The sequence below is a fragment of the Rhinolophus ferrumequinum genome, chromosome 21 (assembly GCF_004115265.2).
Source record: "Rhinolophus ferrumequinum isolate MPI-CBG mRhiFer1 chromosome 21, mRhiFer1_v1.p, whole genome shotgun sequence".
In the NCBI taxonomy this organism is placed as follows: domain Eukaryota; kingdom Metazoa; phylum Chordata; class Mammalia; order Chiroptera; family Rhinolophidae; genus Rhinolophus; species Rhinolophus ferrumequinum.
In genome coordinates, this window is record NC_046304.1 from 20,863,044 (window position 1) to 20,877,838 (window position 14,795).

Below are 14,795 nucleotides of genomic sequence, written 5' to 3' on the forward strand. Positions count from 1 at the left end.
TTTACCACAATAACTTTTTAAAAAGTGGACTGATTTAATGGAAAAATAAGAACTTGCCCTCAAACCATATTTTCTTTCCCCATTTCAAGTTCAACCAATATTGGTTTGAAGACCAGCAAAGGGTTTCCTGTGCCTATTCTGGTGACAGAGCAGCAGCAGGGCCTGAGTAGTAGACAGCGAGTGGACACTGCAGGGTGGTCAAGTGACATCTCTTGCTGGAGCTTCACCACACTGGACATCTTTATAGCGCCAGAGCACTGTCCTTGTTTTTTAAAGGAAAGGAAGCAGATTTTATAGATGGGGGCAGGGTATCTCCCTTTGATGGTGCGCCAAGCCAAACGACAGCTGCCCATGGAGGCTGGCTGCAGGGGGAGGGGCTTTTACCTCCCCATCTTCTGTTACAGGATTTAATGGCTCAGCAAACTGTGGAATTCAGGGACTTTCATCTTGTTTCATCTGTTCCAAGCCATCATTGCAGGCAAATGGCCTTTATCAAATTACTTTCCGTCATTTGTCATTTAGACTCCTGTCCTCTGCTCATTAGAAAAATCTGTGGGTAAATGTAAGCCTTGATCGATGTGTGCCAGCCGTGCGTTTATAGGTCCTGCAGAAAACGGGGCAACTCAGGTCTCTCCAGGAGTTGAATCAGCCCAAAAATCAGCTGGGATTAGGAGACTGTCACCCACTGGCCTGCCCTGTGTATACCAGGACTTGCGGGGAAGAGTGAGCCACGTTCTCCTCTTGATAGTATTCCCTACAGGAGTCGTGGTGATCCTCGGTCTAATAGATGTTCTTTAAAGGGAACAGAATGGAAGTGAGGTGACGTGCAGTATCTTGGTGAGCATATTCTCTGGGACTGTGGCAAGGAGTTCCTGAGAATGTGAGGCTAATGCAATGTTCTCTCTTGTTTGGTCACACAGGATGTGGTGGGAGGAAGCTCGCTTTGCACCAAGCGCAGGCAGGTGTAAATAGGTACTTTACAAAGTGGTCGTATATGTAGTCAAGGCAAGCCGTTCCCCATCTGGGAGCCGCCAGGACGCAAATGCGTGCGCTCTGGCTTTTACTGAGGACAGTGGCTACGGATGGGGCTACTGATGGGAACAGCTCATGTCTGCAGCTGTTCACAGTGCGTTTCACTTCCTTCCAGCGGCAAGTGCTTCTGCTCATGTCAAACCACAGAGGGCAGGTCTTTCAAAATCCTGCTATAGGAAATGCTATTTCTGTTTTTGTCAGAGTCAAATGGATACTTTTACTTCGGTCACTTCTAAAGCAAGTTTAAGAGTCCAGGGCTCATGTAGTCCTGAGAGTGGGGCTGTCATATCTCCTGATCTATTAAGTCTTTTTGGAGTTTGCAGTTGGTGAGGGATGGGGGCAACACCGTTTTTATTTAGAAAATAAAACTATCATCACTGAATGGCTCTTATCAGGCAGCTCATCCTGAGGCTCAGTGGAGCCTGGCGTCTACTTCCCCCACATCACTGAACTGATCTGGCTCCCAGGTCCCAGGCAGAATCCCCACTTACCCTACTTGTGGCCCTGACTCTGCTCCTGGCCCTGCCCGGCCAGGCTGCCCTTCCACCACAGCTCTCTCCTCACTGACCACCATCACCCATCTCCTAACCTGCACCCCTTCTCTTGGCAGTTATTTACCGAGCACCTATGATGGTTTGGGCCCCACCTGGAGAAAGAGAACACAAAATGGGTGAGACGCAGGCCCTGAGCTCAAGGCACTTGCCTTCTTAACAGGGAGGTGGGCAAATGTGAATACCCAGGGATATGCACAGAATGCACAGAGGAGGGCCACCGAAGCTTGGTGGCTGGGGTGGGCTTCCAGAGGGTGACGTCCAGACTGACACCTCAAGAAGTAGGAATCCTGCAAAAGTGTTATTTTTTTGTTTTCTCCTTAAAATACTGTTTTATTTTTGGTCCTTTTCATATTATACGTTATCCCACAGTCCTGTCACCCATTCCTGTGGTTTCAGTTACCCAATCCGCGTCCGTATCCTAGATGATGTCCAAGCACATATTTTCAGTCACCTACTAGACAAATCCCTTGAATGTTCCACAGACAGCTGAGTCTTCATGTGTCCAACACTGAGCTCACCCTCTTGGCCACTTCCCTAAACTGCATTCCTTCTCCTGTCAAGCCTGTCTCAGTGAGAGGTGTCACCATCTACCCAGTCACGGAGTACAAAGGCCCGGATCAGCCTGAATCCCTCTTCTCCTTCCACGGCCCACATCGAGTCACCACGTTCTACTCATTTCCCTTTCTTGGTCTTTCTCCACGGCCCCTGCCCAGAACCTCAGCCCTTTTTCATTGATTACTGAGGTAGCCTCCTGACTCCTCTGCCTTCGGTTTGTCCCATACCCTGCTTCAAATGTGTCCTCCACACTGTCATCAGGAAGATCTTTTAAAGGCCCAAACATATCTTGTCACTCCCCTGCTAACATCCTTCGGTCATTCCCCAGAACTTTGGAGAGACTCCTGCCCCCCACCTCCCCCCCCAGGCTGAGCTGGGTGTTTACCTGAGTCCCCTGTTCTCTCGTAGCTCTGAGCATGACATGATGCTGTGCTGGTCCCAGCAGCATGATCAGAGCTGACAAGCTTCCCCGACTGTTTTCGAGCATCCCGAAATGCGTACAGAATTTCACAGAAAGAATCTTTAAAGTCAAAATGGAGGCTGGAGGAAAGAAAGGGTAGTCTCCGGGTGTCAGCAGGAAGGAGGGGATGGGAGGCCTTTGTGGAGAGAAGGTCCAGTGGATGTCAAGCCCAGGTACATACTGGCTTGAGCACGAGTCATGCCTGGGCCACATGCAAGGGAACTAAACAGAGGTCCTGCATGAGGTGGGTCCTCATAGGCTACCCAGTCTAGGAAAAGGTCAACAGAAAACGTCTGTGTGGCAAGGAATCACTGTGTGGGAAAACAAACACACACAGAAACACACAAAATTTCCGTAAAAATCTGAAACCTCAAGCTTCCCTCTCTCTTGACCTCTTGAAAAGCAAATCTACTGCGGATCACTAAAGGCAAAGGGCAAACCTTAAGAATACCCAGAGAGAGAAGACACACTACTTGCGAAGGAAGAGAAGGGCTTCTCATCAGATGTGAGAAAATAAGGAAAGCACAGACGCTTCAGAGGGTTTAAAAGGAAAGTAACCATCAACCTAGAATTCTATACCCAACCAATCATCCGAGCGTGAGGCCAAAACAAATGCTTCCTCAGACAATAAGCGTTTGAGAATTGGGCAACCTCACCTCTCGGGTAAAGTATTTCTGAAGAATACGGCATTAAGGAAGATGCTGACTCCAGAGGAAAAGAGTGGCACGTGAGATATGTCAGGAGCAAATAAACAGGCAAACACACAATTAAATCTGCATAAGCATTCACTGTAAGAAAACAAGAAAAATGACTAGCTTTGGGGGTTTAAACAACGTTGAACTAAATCCTGCCTTACAATATGAAAGATGGGATGGAGGGCCTAGGGAAGCATTCGGAGGTCCTTGTCTCGTCTGGGAGGGAGGTAGGGAGACTGATGAAGTTTAGACTTCACAGGCAAGCATAAGTATGAAGAAAGTTCATGGTAAATGAAATCTAGAATGCTAGAGTACAACTTTCAAAGAAGTAAGTAGAAGGAAGGGAAAAAGAAAGTCTGCTTGATCTAATGGAAGGTAGAAAAGGGGAACAAAAGAAGCAAGAAAGAAACGTGGGAACAAGAAAACACAAACAAATGTGGCCGTGGAACTAGTGTGTGAACCTATTAAAAAGGACTTCTCAGATTTAATTTAGAAATAAGGAAGGGAGCAAGATATACATGGCAAATGTTAATCACAAGAAAGCTGGCAAAAAGCATTGCTGTGGAAAGAGCTCATTAGATAACTGTTTTCTTTATCCAAGAGTAGTTCACTAGGAAGATACTCTCCAGAAAATAAAAATTAAGTCATTTGTGTGAGATTGTATAAGATTTGCAAAGATACAGTAGTCTCCCCACCCATCTATGCTTTTGCTTTCCGCAGTTTCAATTACCCATGATCCACCATGATCTGAAAATATTAAATGGAAAATTCCAGAAATAATTCATAAATTTTAAATTGTGCACTGTTCTGAGCAGCGGAATGAAATCTCATGCCGTCCCACTCGGTCCTGCCTGGGATGTGAATCATCCCTTTGTCTCGTGTATATGAGGTATATGCTATCGGCCCCTTAGTCACTTAGTAGCTATCTTAGTTATTAGATCGGTTATCAGCGCGAGAGACCACGTTCATGTAACTTGTACTAGAGTATACTGTTATAGTTGTTCTTTTATTGTTACGTATTGTCATTAATCTCTTTGCCTACTTTACAATTTAAACTTCATCATAGGTATATATGTATGTGTAGGAAATAACATAGTAAATGCTGGTTTTGGTACTAGCTGCGGTTTCAGGCATCCACTGGGGGTCTTGGAATGTATCCCCCACAGATAAGGGGAGGAACTATGTATAATGACAAGTCTACAATCATAGTAAACAATCTTAATATACTTATAGGTCGGGAGACAATATTAAAAGAAGATAGATTTAAAGCCAAGCAATAAGCTGTGTGTATGTGTGTAGTCACTATGCTCACAATGAGAATACACATTAAAGCACACGTAGAACAGGTACGAGACCGTAAAAGGAAGCTGAATAAACATCTAAGGGGGGTTCGCATTAGACAGAAATTAGACCATAATACAATAAAAATAGAAATCAAAAGGCTATAATAGCAAAAAAGCATACAGTACTTACTAAGTGCTTTACAAATATCTATTATGAAATCCTCAGGTCAGCACAAGGTAAGTTCCATTTTCAGAAGAGGAACTGAGGCCCAAAGAGGCTAAGGACATGCCCCCGTCACGCAGTGGAGCCAGGATTTGAACCCAGGCGATCAGGCCAGAGTCCAAGTCTTAGCGTCTGTACATCCTGCCACTAAAAGAGTAATTCGAATATAATTGTTACCTGCTTTCCCTATGTACTTTGTGCTTCTGAGCACAGTGGAGAGCTGAGCATTTTTCTTCCCCTATGAGGAGCGCCTAGTGCAGTGATACAAAATAGGATCAAAATAGTGATACAAAATAGGAGTTCCACAAATGTCTTTCGAAAAAATGAAAACTCACATTGACATAAGATACCAACCAGAAGACCCAAGGTCAGCATCAAGCATCTTCAAAGCGGGGTTGTGGGAAGCAAGTTGGAACCATCAGGGGGCGGGGACTGGACCCAAGGGAGGTTAGATGGGATGCGTGTGCCTTCCCAGCACCTTGCTCTGTGCCAGGGTCTGTTTATGTGGACAGTGCGATTCAGGTGTTTTAGGAGGCACCAGGGATGCTGACTTCTCAAAGGATACTTTTGGGGAACTGGAGCATCCTTTTGCAAAGTGAATCATTCCCTTGCTTTGTAAATTCAAACTTGCACATGTTTGGTACTCCCTTCTCAGTGCTAACAACGTTCTCAGGGAAATAAAAACATGTGGTAGGATGACAAACATTTGGACTGATGGATTTTGCAAACATATAGGCAAGATTAGAGAAGTTCCAGGAATTACATCAATGAACATGCTGTCATCTTTTTAAATTTTTTTTGAGGTGGGAGATGAGCAGATATCGGCTCTATGTGAAAATCTCAATAATATCCTAAGTGATGTGGACATACATTTTTGATGATCGCTTATCTGTTTGCTGGCTATGGATGGTGCTACTTAGCAGTGTGCCTTGTGTAGTTGTAAAGGGGTCCTTGATTGGGGGAGCGGAGGTTGAAAATCATCATTCACCCATGAAGAACCTACCACGGACTAGGTACTGTATTGAAACATCTTACATGCATCACCTCATTTATTCCTTACCCAAACCTTATGAGGCACTGTCATTACGCCCACACTCTAGACGAGGACACAGAAGCTTAGAAAGGTCAAGTAGTTCTTCACAGCTAGAAAGTGGTGAGGTGAGGATCTGGGCCCAGGTGTCTGTTTCTTGAGTGACAGGTTGAAGCCCTATTCCATTCAGTCCCCACCCGGAGATGCTTTTCTGGCTGCTGTAATGATGCTAAGGTTTGGGCATTTGGACCCACAGCCATGACCCCCACTGTACACCCTCTGTCACCACTTGTATGTTTCTCTTCCCGGTCACGTGCTTCTTTCACTCTTTGGCCAGGAGAAGACACTGATCTTTTCAGGCATGGCGGATTCCAGGCTGACAACGCATGGGGTCCTCCCCTCCTGGTGCCTGGAGAACCCCTGTGCTTTCCTGACTATTCCTTGGTGCACAACAGCACCTTGACTCCCTGGTTAAGTCCCTGAGGAGGACTTGCTCCGTGGAGACCCCTGCTTCTGTTTTTGTCACTCTGGAGGTTCTTACTCTGTGTGTTGGCAGTCCTCTCTGGCAAGGTGGCCAGGGCATGGCCTCCGCATGCCAGAGGTGGCCTGGCCCAGCTCGCCCTGAGACAGCTCCGGCCCCTCCACCAACATCGGAGACCAAGGTGGTGAGACCGTTCCATTTTGCTATATATATTTGGAATCTGGACTCTTCAAAGGCTGCATTCCTCTGTCCCTCCCAAAATGTCCAAATTAATACTTTGTGCCGGGATAATGAAACCGTTCAAAACCAAAACTAAAAGAACAAATCCATACCCACAGCTCCCTCAAATATGAGGGAAGAACAAAAACAGAAGCAACAAAACCAAACCAAACAAAAACCCTACCACAAAACAAATGGGACAGCAGCTGTGAACAGAGCTGTGTCACAGGCCTGGGGTCTGGGGCCCCCTCAGGGGGAGTGCCCAGGCTGTGTGCCATCCCCTCTAACAAGAGGGCACTGGACTCTGGAGGCTTCAGGGCCTCTGACAACTATCTGGAACCTTTCCTCACTTCCCCTTTCTTTTCACACCTCTCCCTTCGTCTTTCTCTCCCTTCAACTTCTCATCTCAGTGCTTTTGGCTCTAATGTCTTTGGGGTTTTGTTTTATCCAAAAATATCTGTTTGAGAGATTTCCCCCCCTTTGCTGTAGTGAGTCTTCCTTTTTTTCAACATCTTTACTGTTTCCTGCTTATGTTTCTACTTCTCCTATCTTGACACTTCTGCTAACAACACCTCCAAAGTTAGCTCCATCTGTGAACACTGGTGTTTATTTTCTATTCCCACTACTAATGAAGGTGCTAAATCAGACTAGATTGAACATGCAGCAGGACCGACATCTTCCTCTGAACAGATGATTTTTAGTGGTTTGTGAGGAACACCAGTCTATATTTGCCTATTCACCTCACCACTAATTACCAAGAAGCACTGACGCTTGTATTTGTGTGTGGCCATGGGTGACGCTACAGAGGAGCTATCAGCATCCCAGGCTCCACCGTCCGAGAACTGAACATGTACGCTGCTTGACAGCTGCACATAAACACACTGGGGACATACATCCTCACAAGAGAGGCATCAAAACCATGCATAAGTGACTTTGCCGTTGGGTTCAGGGTTTTGGGACAGCATTTTTGAACAGAGTTGGGAACTAAGAAAAAGCAGTTTTGCCATGAGCTTAGGAGTTCCTTGCGTTGTCCTGAAACAGGTTGTACATCAAATATCTGAGTCTACGGCTCTGGATTGCAAGATAAATAATAAAAAAGGCTCTGTTCTCAAGAAGCTCGCCGTCAGGGGAGGGAGGCCGACTTGTTCACAAACAGCTGCTCGATGTGATGCGATGGTCAGTGCCATTAAAGGTCTAGAGTGCGCAGACGTGAGGGCTTTCTGTCCGCTCTTGGGCTGTGTGGCCCTTGGCTTGGACATGCAGACACATCGTCCGAGTAAACTAGGCTCTCGGCACCCTGATCCAGAACGTGGCCTGACTTCTTTCTCACACGACTCCCCACAGACGTGGAGGAAGACAGCCAGGGACAGGTGCTGAGTCCTAGGAGAACAGGCTCACACTGCACCCAAGAGGCTCACCCAGCTTAGCCGGCGTCTCTCCTTCCTTTCACAACGTCCCTCAAGCTCTAATTGTCCTGCAGCCTACCTGGGTCTCCCCAGCCCGTCAGGGTCTCCCAAACCCTACAGACAGGAAACAGTGAGCTGCCCCTTGGAGGACGGACAAACAGAGACAACCTTGAAAGCTTGACCTGAGAGTGAAATTTAAGAGAAAGTGCAGGAAATGGCAAGCGTGGGGCTGGAGCTCGGGACTCAGGTGTGTTTGGGAGAGTGTGGTGGGAGACGAGGCCAGGTAGGCTGGGGACAGATGACAGGCAAGGAGTTTAGGCTTCATTCACTTTGCAGGCAGTGGGGACCCCCTTAAGGACTCTTGACCAGAGAAGACAGATAATACTTTATTTTCTTCAGTGGACTGATCACTGTGTGAAATGTCTTATCTGATTCTTGGCTTGTTTACTGTCTGTCTTCCTATGGCTCCTGCCTCCTCCAAAGGTAAGCTCCATGGGAGTGGGACTTTGTCCATTTTGCTGTGCCTGAGAGTCTGGCATGTAGTAGGTGCTTAATAAAAGAGCGAATACATGAAGTTGATGGAGAGGTGATAGACAGACGGGGATAGTTTAAGGCAGGAAGACCAGTTTAGAAAGCTGTAAATCAAGAAAGAAAGGGCTGTGGTTGTGAAGAGGGCAAAGGCAGGGCGAGTTTGTGGGCTGCTTCTGGGTCAGAACTTGGTGACTGACGGCATGTAGACGGTAAAACGGAGCGTCTGCCATGTCCCTAAGTTTTCAGCTTGGGTGACAGAGAAAGAGATAGAATGAGTTGGGTTTTGGACCAGGCTGAGTTTCACTTCCTCTGGAAAACGATCCAAAGGATTTTACCCAAATGACATGGATTCAAGCGTTCACAACTCGTGGCTCTCCCTCCACGTGGCCCAGGTCCCGTGGATCATATATCGAAATTGTTTCGTAAGCAAACTTATTTTGTTAGAAAATTCTATTATCAAATCAGTATGTACAATGTGGTTGTGGTGCTGTGCTCTATTAAGCACATATGCCTGGAATTTGAAACTGTCGTGTTAAAATGGCAAGAACAGCACCTGCCTGCACAACTGCCTTCATCAACCTGGCTGCCATTCTCAAGCATCCTAAGCTCCCTAATGTTTCTAACTTTTTATTCAGTGTTCTTCTTTCTTTTTCTCTTTATACTCTCCCCACCATTCTTTCCAGCATTCTTTCTCTCAACATGTCCAAACATTTTAAGCACTATTCTTAGGAGCAATAGTGCAAATTATAAAGGGAAAGAAAGAAAGAAAAAAGGTCTAATCCTTACTTTGCAAATAGAAGAGTCAAATTCTCTAAAATTGTGGTGACCTAAAGGAATGTGGAAACCAGTCAATGTCCAAAAACAATCAGCAAATTACAGTTTCCTGAACGGTTACTTCTTGAGTCCCCATTTAGGGGCTGTTAGCACATCAAACTGTTTGCTGACCTGGAAAAAGTGATTTTTCTCAGATACTAATCAGTTTTTCAGAACTCTGGCTATCACACCCCCAGGAGTCAGACATTCCAGCTGGCAGCAACAGCAGTGAAGAGATGGGGACCAGGGACTTTCGGGTTCTGTAAATTTCCAGGAATGTTGCTTAATCAAGAGAGGACACACTGGTGCATGGTGGAGAGAACATGCCGTTTAGAATCAGCTAGTCTAGGGTTCAAGTCCAGTTGTATAGCTAATCGTTTGAAGCTCCGTTTCCTTCACTGGGATAATGAACAGTGGTGATGCTCTTTTCCGAAGGATTTTGGTGAGTTAAAGTAGATACACACACAGTGGCTAGTGCAGTGTCTGGCACCGAGGAAGTGCCCCATTAACATTTGTTAATGGAGTAAAGTGCTTTCATGAAGGAGGTTCTTATGCTGAGGATGTTGGTTAAAGAAGTGGTAGAAGGACTGAAAGGACCCTTACCCTTGCGTCTCAAGGCCTCTTTGCTTGACTGCGGAGAGCCCCTTAAGAAACGACCTCCTCGGTTAAGAAACGTCCTCCTCTGCTGCCTCCGAGGGCCATATTGGTGAAAAGGCTTTGTTGATTCCAGAAGGCCCTTTTAACCTGTCCTTGGGTATTTTAAAACCCCATTTAAGCTGGCAAAGGATGCTGCTTTTTTTCTTGGGGACTGATGACAGAGTTCTTTTGATACATTTTCCGCCTCACTCTCACTAAACCTTGCGGTCCATCCAGGCAACTGTAACCCATGGTGAAGAATATTCGATGAGGGAGCAAGTAAGTGGGGATTTTTGTTCTGAGGGGAATTCAAAGAGGTTAAAACAGAAGCCACTACCTCATACAGCAACTCCAGAACACTGAGAAGGAAAGAAACAAATTGCCCACGTTCTCCCACCTGTTTGAGAACAGAAGGATTTGCACTCAGTTATGTTAGCTAAAAAATGTACCCTTGTCTCCTTGTGATACAGAGGCCGTCAGCACACGGATGCTTTCTGAAGGGGAATCTACCCCCCACGCCGACACACCCTTTCATACTGATAATAACAGAGGCAAAGCAGGCCTTTATATCAGTATGTTCTGCGTCCTTCTTAGCAGCTCTGCTTTTTCTATTCTGCATTTGCTATTTTAAGCGAGTACACAATGCATCAATTTTCTGACTCTCACTCAATGCCACTGCTCCAGAGAACTGAGAACTCGGTAATCTCGTCAGGCAGCGCAGAACAATATTCCAACAGATGAAACATTCCATGCAGCCTTATTTGCCTTTTCCTGGGATGGGGCATCTATTTCTGGCCCTAAAATGAGAGAGGAACCAGTGGTGGTGGCCCAGTCCTTCTTGCTCAGGAATCCCACATCACAGAAACCATGCACCGCGCTGCTGCTGGAAGACACATCAAAGACCCCGCGGGGGCTCCAGTCCCTTCAACTGCTTTCTTATTTTTTATTTTAAGTTCCCAGAAATGGGTTGTTTGAATTCAGGCTGGAGCTTGCTGGCTGGAAGCGAGAGTGTGGGTTCTCTCAGGCTATACTTGTGCTTTTCCTGCCTGCCATGAAGAGTTCCTGTTTTATCTGTGATCGCTCAATTGATTTAAGAGCCCAAGAGGAAACTTTATTTCCCTGCCCCCATTCTCTTAAGAGATTTTGATGGGAAGTGTCCCCATGTGGCTTCATGACAAATTTGCCTTGACCTTGAGTGCAGATACACTTCTAGTAGAAAGTCAATTGCATCTGATATCATGGTGGGCAGTTTCGGCAGATTTCCCCGCTGTGTGTGTTTACAGCTTTAGTGGCTTCTAATACAGACCTTATTTACTGCCTGCAGGGTTACTTGGGAGAGAGAGCAGCACAATTGGCCGCTACACCCCTTGGCTCATAAATGGGTTAGTCACATTTTCCAAAGATTTCCTCTTTATACCTGGCTGGCATAGATGGGCTGGGCCACTTCCACCAATCCCTCCAGTTTCTGCTCATTTTTATCTCATATCAATTAAAAGTGGATCAACAAATTAGACTGAGTACATAAGTGATTCTTGAAGAGTGAGTAATTCTATAATAACTCTACACCACTGCTTTCTTTCTAAAGAACTAACTCATAGCATCCAATGAGTCAGCCATCCCGATGGGAACCTAGAATTACTGGCTCCACTTCATTAGCATGAAAACAATCAAACCAAATACACTCTTCCTCTGGGACTGGAAGTCAGACACCCTGAGTAATATTTAGGTCACTGCTGCCTGGGTAAGTCTGAAAAATGGTTCGTGCCCTGATTAGACAGTTACGTATTTGTTTTAAACGACTGTCATAGGAAAGGAGAAGACCCGCAGGCTTTTTAAGGCACAGAGAGGATCGATGAGTAGTACCGAAACGATCTGAAGTGGGCTGAAGCAAATAATCGCTTTGTCTAGCTTGAAGCATATTACCATCAGCTTTACAGCTGAAATCCAATGTCTGCGTTTGGTGAGTACAAGTGTCCCCACATCCTCTTGTCTCCATTTCTGGAGCCTATAGAGCAATGATTCTCAACCTTGGTTGTACATCAAGATTATTAGAGAAGCATCTGAGAAACAGTGGCCCCAACAGTGGTCAGGCCCCATTTCTAGGGACTCTGAGTGGACTGGTCTGTGTGTGGGCTCCTGGACACAGGTGCTTTAAAGCCCCAGGTGGTTTTCCTGTCTGTGCATCGCCTGCTGCAAAGCATCTGAGCATCACCTTCTTTGCAGGAAGAGGCGCTGCCTTGCTTTGCCTCAGATAAGTGCTCCAATCATTAGCGTGGGAAGTGGCTTGGCAAATGGTCGGGTTCCCCTTATATACAATTTAACTGATTAATCCAACTTTTATGAAGATGAATGATAAATATATACTAGAGTGAATAGTTACATAAGAATTATTTGGAGCAACTTTTTAGAGGTATTTTGTACAGCAGGGGCTGAGCCCCTAGAGGGTCACTAAGCTCAGAGGAGGCCCGTGGAGACGGGCACCCCGTCTGGCCCCCTTGCTCACGCTTCGGACAGAACCCCAACTCCATCACTCTGTAAGCACCCTCTTCTTGCCCACTTCTCATCTCTTTATTCAACAGAGATGTAGTAGGATCAGACCATATGTTGGCCCTTGAAGATACAGGTATATATAAATAAAACAGGTATATTATATAAATAAAACAGGCATATAAAACAGGTCCTGTTTCTGCCCTCATGGAGCTTAAAGTCTGCTGTGGAGACTTAAGTAAACAAGGTTACACACTCATCACTGTTCAACCATAATCCTGTGAAGAGATCTGAACACAGAATGTACAGAATGCCATGGAATCACATGGTGGGGGACCTAATCTAGTCTTTTTCTTTATACTCCTGGCGACATCGGGGAACACTTTCTTGAGGAAGTGATATTAAATTTTAATATTACATTTTATTTAAAAAACTGAATAACTGCACATGGTATAATATTCACAGCTACCAGAGAATATACGCGTGTAGGCAAAGTATGCTTTCCTTCCACCCTTTCCTCTGGTTTCTCAGGTCCCTGCCCTACAAGCAACCACAGTTCTACTTACTGTGTATCAGTCCAGACACTGTTCTATGTGAACAGTGTTCTGTATAGCTAATACAGAGACACACACATATGTATATAGCCTATATATGTGTATGCATGTATATTTATTAGGGGTGTGGCTTTAAAGCTAAAACCTCAGCCTTTAACCATCTTAAAGGAATACCTTTCATTTCTGATGTAGAAATGATAGTGATGGGAACATGTCTGTTATGGAAGACGATCCTGGAGAGCCACTGGCTCATGACCGTGACAAGAGTGACCCCAAGTTTCTGGCTGTTAATCAGTGTTTCATCATTTAAATAGGAGGTGTGACCTTCCGAACATGGAAGAGGTTCATTCTAAAGCATACTGCTGTTGGACACAGTTGGTTTCCAGAAAAAAAAATTTTTTTTACTCTAATTAGATCATGGTGTACCTTTTTAATGGACACTCTAAAAGAGTGGCACAAATCTGTGTTCTTTTTGCTTTTTTCCCCCCAGATGAGCATCATGTAGAATGTGAGCCAATCTGATATGTTAAGCCAGTGCCATTAGAGCCGCTATGTTGCCCCAGGACAAAGCTGGATAACCAGGGTTGTGGGTTATTCCTGGGGTCCTAGCACCCTCCATTAGCAGGTTACAGGGAATACTAACAGCAGCACATTTTGCTGTCACAGCAACCTCCCACCCCCAGTCAAAAGAGTTCAAGCCCTGGAAGCGCTGGGAACTTGGACCTGGGGGCAGCTGTCCCATCTAGACGAGGCACGCCTGTAGGGCATGAGTTCTCTGAGCCCAGAGGTGAGTTTCCATGACTTAACAGCTCCGCGTCACACTGCGGGGAGCAGCGGTGGGCAGGATGGGCCGCCCCTCCCACCAGGGTGACTGTGGCTGGGCCGCAGCCAGAGAGACGCCGCGAGCTAAGGGGCGGACCCCAGGTGACCGAACCACAGTTCCCGTTCTCTTAATCCTCTTTTTGACAGACAGATGTCAATAACCAGAGGGCGGGGCCGCTGTAACGCTGCTGCCTGGGAGGAATCCTTACCCCTGCCCGGTGCCATCCAGCCAGCCTGGGTTCTGGGCACCCCCAGGGGTTCACGACCTTCAGCAGCTTGGACAGGGCTGCTGCCCTGGGAACAAGGCAGGGGGGTGAGGGGCGCGTGGCGACAAAGGAAAGGAAAGGAAGGGGCGGGAGGGAGAACCAGGAGCACGAGCGAGACAAAGAAAATCTGTACCCGCCCAGGGTGGGCTGTGGCGGGGGAGGCGGTGCCCCGGCAAAGGCTGCCGCTTTTAGCTCCACCGCTCTCGTGGTCGCCATGGCAACGCGCGCATTAGCGATTCCATCTGACATTAAAATGCCGCCGCCACCGCCGCCGCCGGCGGCCGGGGCGGGGGTGCTGCGGGCCGCGAGGTGGAAAATGTGCTCAAACACACGCACGTCCATCGAGGGGGCCGGGCAAGGCTGGCTCGGTTTAGATCGTAGTTTTATGCATCATTTATAGTGCCCCCCACTCCCAATGCGCCCGCCCTCCTTCCGGCTGGTTTTGTTTGTCTTTCTCGAGAAGGTGATGCTTTGGGGCTTAGATCATCTGCTGGCATATTGATCAGCTCACGGGGTTGCTGAGAGGGAAAGGGGCTATGGATTTGGGTCAGCTGATTGGTTTAAGACAAAAGCATTAAGAAATGGAATATTTGGGGGAAGCAGCAGGCTTTCTTTCTTTTTTAAATCAGGGATCTATATTAGCCCAAAGCAGTTAAACGGAAATGGAGGCGAAAGGGCTACTCGTGCAGACGTGTGAAATGGGCTGAGTGGAAACCCTGAAGACAGGCCCACAGGAACCACCCTGCAG

At 46.6% G+C, this 14,795-nt stretch overlaps 1 protein-coding gene across 2 annotated transcripts in view; it reads right to left on the reverse strand.

Moving 5' to 3' along the window:
• The window catches only part of MYO1D (myosin ID), a 287,794-nt gene that overhangs the window by 14,489 nt on the left and 258,510 nt on the right, over positions 1–14,795 (reverse strand). The window lies entirely within an intron of this gene.